Raw genomic sequence first — 8161 nt, 5'->3', positions numbered from 1 at the left:
CATTTCATTCGAATTATCCCTTCTGATGACCTAGTGGATTGGGCGCCCTGCTCTTCCACCTGAGCACTCGATTCCACATCCCGACGTGAGCCAGAAATTTATTTATATATATATATACATACATACTGTTAAAGTTTTACACTGACCTACTTACTGTATTCTTTGCTCAAAGAGCCAATCCTGGGGTCTAGCTGGAGAACAGGGAACTTGCTACGAAACCTTGTCACCTTGACTGCAATTGCTAGGTCAGGTAGAACCTTATAGAAAAAACAGTTGGACTGAAGGCCGTATTTCAACAAGGAACTGTTGCAGATAAACATTAAGTTTACTTTAAATGGAATATATTTACAATTAAACACACCAATCAGAAGAATGGGGAATGATAGGCAGGTACAGTAATGTTCTGCCATGTGATTAAATAATTCAGCAATTGTTCAAATATTGAAGAATCTTTGGGAAATCCTCTTGAAAGGGACACGGAAGAAATGATTGCAGTGGGAATGCCACTGCAAGAAGCACACAACAAGTAGTTATTTCGACAGCTAGTGGCACCGTCTGCAATTAGGAAATGCAAGCAGTTATGTATGGAAATTATGATGACGTCTGGAGAATCAGTGGTTGCACATATGTTGCCAAGATAACTTGATTCTGATGCGAGATGCTTACATTAAAACTTCACACTGGAATAAATGAGTCAGGACTTTGTGAGAAATCGCATTTCAGAAAAGAAAACTTAAATTATGTCAAAGATTAAAGTTACGTGACAGTTTGAAAGAACCTTGAGTCAGTATGTTACCCCTCATAACAGAGTGATGGAGAGGGTTCATTTGAATTTCACCAGAAATGGAGGATGAGTTTAATGGGAATGCACAGGTAAGTTACTGGGGGGACGAAGATTGGCCACGTGGGGTCTGCTCAATAAGGAGCATACAAGGGGATGTGTGTCAGGTCTGCTACCTATATGGTTCTGAGGCTGGGAGCCAGCTGTGCCTGGCTTTTTATGCCCTCGGAGGATTAATTTCTTGCTCTTCTCAGAGGGCACTGGGATTGTCGGCATCTGGCCTTAGGGGTCAAGATGGTAGCTTGGTCACATGTGTCACAACCTCCATTTTCTATGTTAAGACCTTCCAAATCCTGGTGACCTTTGGCAACTCATGTTTGCCATTTTCTATGGGGGACTCAACTTTTCTGGTGGGTTTTGGCAGGCTTCCATATGCCTTTTATCTGAAAGGAGGTATTTCAAGCAGTCACCAGGTCTTAGGAAAGATAAAAAGATGTAACAAAAAGGGGAGCATGGAGAGAAAGTTATGCAGGGGGCTGAGTTTCTTACAACCTCCCTCACTTAGTTATCAGTATGAAAAATACTACATTTATTTTATACGTCAGTTTGGAAGTTGGGTTGCTTATAGAGTGGTTGCCCACGTTACAGCTCCCCCACAAATTTGACAGTTGCACCTTGAATTGGGTGGAAATGTTAACAACTTAGTGATCTCAACTGAACAATCTGATAATTCTCTACTTCCCTTCTGATGTAACATTACATTTCAGAAAAATTATTAATTCTGCAAGTAAATCAAATGCAAAGTACATCTCACTGATTTTTAAATTTGACATTACATAGTTACGTTACGCTGCAAGATAAATTTACATACCTCATGTTATGTTAAAGCAGCATTATAACAAATTAAAAATTAAAGAATTCTATGAACTAATATTTCATAAGTCTAGGTAACAACACAGAGAACAGTGATAGAATTAGTACAGCATTAATCCTAAGGTTAGTCACGCACTTAATTAGTAAGGTTACTTTGACAGTTCAAAGTCATGCTGTTAGGGTGCCTTGAGGAGGCATTACAACGAAGTATTCGTGGGCTTATGTATATGTAATGCCACGATACTTGTATGTGGCAGCACAGTGCCAGACGTGGCACTAACAACATGGGTGCCTTGTGGCACAAAACTAAGTACAATGAAGGACAGTCAAGTATGTAAAGTACATAGGCTTTGCGAGTCATGGACTCGGGATTTAAATTACAAGGGAAATAAATGACAGATGCCAGAGCAAGTAAAAGTTATGATTAATATTCCAGAATTATATTCCTTAGCCTATGAAAGATGGCTAAGTTCATTCCTTAGCCCCAAAGGGCATTAAAATTCAGTCAGAGGATGTGACCACTCTGGCAGGAGCATCTGCCAATGGCGATGGTAATGGCAATGTGCCACGAGTGGCACTCATGCAGTCAAGGCCTGATGGCTCTGTTATATTCAATTTAAAATATACCATGCCTTTGTAGGCATGAACAAGCAAGACAAAGGACTTACGGTATTTAAAGAATCTGGCAATTGCACCCTGCATTGGCAGAGTGGGAAGCAAAGTAAAATGGGGAGCCATTTACATGGCTTTTACAAAAGTATTCGTGAATGGGCAAGATTTCCAAAAAATGTTAAATTAAGAGATGGGAAAGAAAAGAAAAATGAACAAAGCAATAAAAGGAAATATTACAAGAAGAAGCTAAATTACAAATTTATAAGAAGAATAAACAGGGGAAAGAACCTGGCATCCTCCTCTGGATAGGGGTGCCAAAGTTCTTCATAGGATAAAGGTGAGGCACTGTTCCAGTGGGCACTAGAGTGAGGAGAGCTCAACGTCTCTTATTGGGCTACCTGGAGTTACCTGTGCCCGTGACCTTTCTTCTGTGGACCTCCTGGGTGGGGGAATTGGTGGAACCGAGTCCGAGGAGGACGTAGAAGTGCCACCTGTTCCTGCCTCTTTGACAGCCAAAGTAGGGGCATTCGTTACAAGCTCAACTACTAGTCATCACAGTTCCTTGAATTCATTAGCCGGTTGAGATATGGCAGAATCCTTATTCATGGTCGTGTCTGCAGAGGACTGGGAAAGAGAGGAAGAGGTCGTAGTGGGTGTAAGAGGATCGCAGGTCACCATGACCAGCTCAGGCATGGGTTGCGAGGCCGCACCTTTGGGTGAGTTTCCACTGTGGTCAGAGCAATCCGGAAGGGACCCAAGTAGGCTGTGGATTGGCTCTCACACAGGCACTGGTACTGGTGTCAAGCCGGAGGGCAAGAGGCGACCCAGAATGGGACCCCTCGGAGGAAGATCTATGGCACTGGCACTAAGGCAGGCCCAGGCCCCAGGCAAAGGAATTAAATTGCGAATTTCTTCAACGTCCACGATGGGCGGAACGTGGCACTGTCCAGGACACTCAGGTAGCACTGGCAGAGGTTTTGTGTCAAGTTTGGGATCTTTGGAAGAAGGGAGGTTCAGGATGTGCCTTGGCACGGGCACTGGGGAAGGGCCTGGCACTGGAATTGGATTTGCCAGGGACTCGAAGGTCAAGACGGTTGGAGCTTGGCACTGCTCAGGGCACACAAGTGGCACTGGCAGAGGGTTTAAGGCAAGTCTTTGAGGGCTCTTGCTGCTTGATTTCCTTTTGGAGGGGTTAGGACCCCTGCAATTTTGCAAATTATGAGGGGACCAGAAGTCCTGTCCCAGGAGGAGGTCATAGCGTCCAGGAAGGTAAGTAGCTACTGCAAGAGTGCAGATTATAGATCTTTGAGGTCTTGTGACCCTTAATTTGATGGTGGGAAGAATCACCTTCGTTCAGATTGAGACCCCCATTGTTATAAATTTATGGCTGTCGATGGTGGCCCCATAGGGGACCTTATCTTCCCTTATGAGGGAGATTTGCGCACCAGTGTCATCGAATGCTGTGACCTGGCGGGCAGGGTAGCTACCTTGGGGAGGTGCCACAAATATGGTACCTTTGGCTGGGGGGCCTAAGGCTTTTGGATTTGTAACTGCCAAAGCAATGGAGTGTGGTTTTGTTTTACTAAGGCATTTTGCCCATAGGGCGGAGCGCCCCTGAACCTAACAGGCTGTGCAATAGTTCTTGCTGTAATCTTTGCTTGTTACTGTCCCAGTGAAGGGAGCAGGCCCTTTGTTGTTCATCCCAGAGCCAGACATGGCTCGATTTCGCGTGATTCCATTGGGGACTTAGCGGGAGTGTCTGGCTGATTCTCAGGCTTCGAGCAGCACTGTTCCGTGGAGTGCCCTGATCTTTTACAATGGACGTATACAGGCTTCTTGTGAAGGAGCCCATTCTTTGGTGGAGGCTGACTGGAGGTAGGAGAAGAGGGCCAAATCTTATGGCACCTGGACTTTTCTGCAGGATGATGAGTGTCCCAGTGGTCTGCCAAACGGCAGCACTCAACTAGTGTCGGAGGAGGGTTCTTCTTGCAGAAGTAGATAGCGAGGGCCAGAGAGGCGTAGTGTAGGAAGTCCTCAAGGTGGAAAGTTTTATGATTTCCCCTGCAGAGACCCTTCGGTTGTCCTCTCCAGTGTTGTCTCCATCTTTCGGGGGTAAGCTCATAGGCCTTAATTATGGCCTTCTAGACCTCCACAAGGTTTCCATGGTCCACTAACAGGATGGAGCAGAATGCAGCTTGGCCCTTTCCCTCCAGGTGTTTTGACAGGAGCATAGAGATTTCTGCTGGCTGGGGCGTGAAGTTCTTGAAGGCCCCTTCCACTTGGTCGAGCCAGGCCTCGGGCTCTGGGTCATTCATTTTGGCATCATGGAGCTGGCGGCAGTGATAGGGGATGAGGAAGACACGGTTGAAGGGCCACGGCCCCCTTGGGCGGCCATGGCGAGTTCATGGAGCAGGCTATATTATCTTGATTGAGCGTAATTAGCAGGTTTGAAGGATGGTGTTTATCTAAGTTGCTCGGGGAATGTGCTCTTAAATGAACATATCAATTAGCTGGAAGGGCATGAGGGCTCATAGGTGAACGTAATTAATAGGGTGTTCAAAGAATGTGCCCTTAGTTGAACGTATCTAGTAGCTTCAAGAGTGTGGGGAGTTCTGAGGTGAACATAATTATCAGGGTGTTCAAAAACGTCTTCTTAGTTGAACGCATGTAGTAGCTTGAGGAGCATGAGGGATTCTTACGTGAATGGAATTAATAGGGTGTTTGAAGAACGTGCTCTTGGTTGAATGTATCTAGTAGCTTGAAGAGTGTGATGGGTTCTCAGGTGAACATAATTAATAATGCGTTTGAAGAAAGTGCTTTTAGTTGAACATATCTAGTAGCTTGAGGAGCATGAGGGGTTCTTAGGCGAACGTGATTAATAGATTGTTAGAAGAACGGACTCTTAAATGAAAGTAACTAGTGGCTCGAAGAGTGCGATGGGTTCTTAAGTGAACGTAATTGATAGATTGTTCAAAGAACGGGCTCTTGAATGAAAGTAACCAGTAGCTTGAAGAGAGAAATGGGTTCTTAAATGAACGAATCTAGATTGTGCATAGAATGTAAGGTTCTCAAAGGCATGAATTTAGGGGTTCTTAAAACATAAGGTTCCTAGGTGAACGATTCTAGGGTGCTCTTGAACGTAAGGTTCTCGATTGAACGAATTTAATGGGTTCTTAGAACTTAAATGTTTGTGAGTGAAAAATTCTAGGGTGTTCTTGAACATAAGGATCTTGAACAAATTAAAGGGGCTCTTGGAACTTAAAGGGTTGTAAGTGAACTATTCAAGGGTATTCTTGAACGTTAGGTTGAACGAATTTAAGGGGTTCTTAGAACTTAAAGGTTCGTGAGTGAACGATTCTAGGGGGTTCTTGGACGTAAGGTTCTCAAAGGAATGAATATAGTGTGTCCATAGAACGAGGCGTTCGTAATTTAACGAATTCATTATGCTGAGAAACACCTATGGTTGGCGCATTTGAGCGCAAGCTTTGAAACAAGTTCCGGGTAACACACATCCTTAACTTGACATAAATAACTGAGCTTCCCGCAGTACAAGGTAACTAAATGCAAATAATATGATGCTGTTATGAATCTCAGCGCTAACATGAAGTAATTGAATTCTCCCTAACATGGCGAGTACAAATGCTTAAGATTATCATGCATGGGACGAATATTTTTCCTATGGTCAATTGCGCAATGTATTTACTCTACTCATGAATTTTGTCTGACGGGCACATAATTAAATACTACGGTCATTGGCTCTTACTACCCAATGGTCGCACGCTCGTTGTCTGGACAGGGAAGGTGAACCGCTGGGTGAGCATGTGCTGTTTGTTGTGAGCGAAATCTCGAGCAAATAGTTCTGGGAATAAGACGAACACTATTGGAATGAGTTTCCCGGCTTGGAGATGCTAGATTTATGAATGGGGGAAAAAATCTCTCAGTTACTTGTAGTAAATAAAAAAAGGCAATGAGGTCGGGATGGACAATGGCTCATGTGGCCTTAAAACTTAAATGATTTTTCATGGACACATCAAAATAATTATTTAAAAATTTTAAACAGGTTTCTTAAGAAAACCTAACGCTTTTCCTATGATGAGCGAAAGAGAGAGAGAGATATACTCCAGCCGCTGGACAGGCTATATTTTTGTGGGATTCACTGGTAGCCTAGCTAATTATTGGGTCTATTTCCTTTCTTTATTACTTGGATTTGCATTTCACAGCCTACCTAATCCTAGCAGTTAAGAGAAGCAGACTACCATGCATTAGAAACAAAGCTTGTGTTTTGGAAAATATGCTCTCTCTTCACTATAAAAAATCTTGTTAGCATGCACGTGGCCTATTGTTTCCTAACACTGTCCACAGTCACAATTTTAATTGCACCTACGATAAGCAAAAAATAATGCTGTGGAAACTTGTTCCCTTGTGCTCATTTAGGATTTATGTTATCAGAATCGTTTCTATTCTTGCATCCAGCTTTAGCAAAGCTACTGGCTTGGGAGCTGCACATTGCAAGAAGGTTCTTGCAATGATGCAGACTAAAATCTTGAGCATCGATTGCCACTATTAAGGTTTTAAACTGACCTAATTGCTGTATTTCTTGCTCAAAGAGCCAACCCTGGGGTCTAACTGGAGAACAGGGAACTTACTACAAACCCTTGTCACCTTGACTGCAATTGCTAGGTCAGGTGGAACCTTATAGAAAAAACAGTTGGACTGAAGGCCATATTTCAACAAGGAACTGTTGCAGACAAAAACTTAGGTTTACTTTAAATGGAATATATTTACAATTAAACACACCAATCAGAAGAATGGAGAATGATAGGCAGGTAAAGTAATGTTCTGCCATGTGGTTAAATAATTCAGCAATTGTTCAAATATTGAAGAATCTATGGGAAATCCTCTTGAAAGGGACACTGAAGAATTGATTGCAGTGGAATGCCACTGCAGAGAGCACGACAAGCAGTTATTTCCACAGCTAGTGACACTGTCTGCAGTTAGGAAATGCAAGCGGTTACATACGGAAATTATGACGACGTTTGGTGAATCAAGGGTTGCATATATGGTGCCAAAATAACTCTATTCTAGTGCAAGATGCTTACGTTAAAACTTCACACTGGAATAACCGAGTCAGGACTTTGTGAGAAATCGCGCTATAGAAAAGAAAATTAAATTATGTCAAAGATTAAAGTTATGTGACTGTTTGAAAGAACCTTGAATCAGGACATTGCATTAGAACGGAGCAATGGAGAGGTCTTGTTGAATTTCACCAGAAATGGAGGGATGAGTTTAATGGGAATGCATAGTTAAGCTACTGGGGGCTGAAGATTGGCCACGTGGGGTCTGCTCAATTAGGAGCATGCAAGGGGTTGTGTGTCGGGTCTGCTACCAATAAGGTTCTGAGGGTGGGGCCAGCTGTGCCTGGATTTTTATGCTCTCGGAGGATTATTTCTTGCTCTTCTCAGAGGGCACTGGGATCGTTGGCATATGGCCTTAGGGGTCAAGGTGGCGGCTTAGTCACATGTGTCATGATCTCCGTTTTCTATACCAAGATCTTCCAAATCCTGGTAACCTCTGGCAACCCATGTCCACCAGTTTCTATGGAGGACTCAACTTTTCTGGTGGGTTTTGGCAGGCTTCTGTCTCCATTCACCTTTTATCTGAAAGGAGGTATTTCAGGCAGTCAGCAGGTCTTAGGAAAAATAAAAAGATGTACCAAAAAGGGGAGCGTGGAGAGAAAGTTACGTAGGGGCTGAGTCTTACACCCTCCCTCAGTTAGTTTCAGTATGAAAAATACTACATTTATTTTATACATCAGTTTGGAAGTTGGGTATGCTTATAAGTTTTCCCATGGTTACAATGCTATATAAATATGGTTTATATATGTTATATATATAT

This window comes from Macrobrachium rosenbergii, chromosome 58 (genome assembly GCF_040412425.1).
Source record: "Macrobrachium rosenbergii isolate ZJJX-2024 chromosome 58, ASM4041242v1, whole genome shotgun sequence".
NCBI classification, from domain to species: domain Eukaryota; kingdom Metazoa; phylum Arthropoda; class Malacostraca; order Decapoda; family Palaemonidae; genus Macrobrachium; species Macrobrachium rosenbergii.
The sequence above is the reverse complement of the archived record's forward strand: the minus strand, read 5'-3'. Positions refer to the sequence as shown.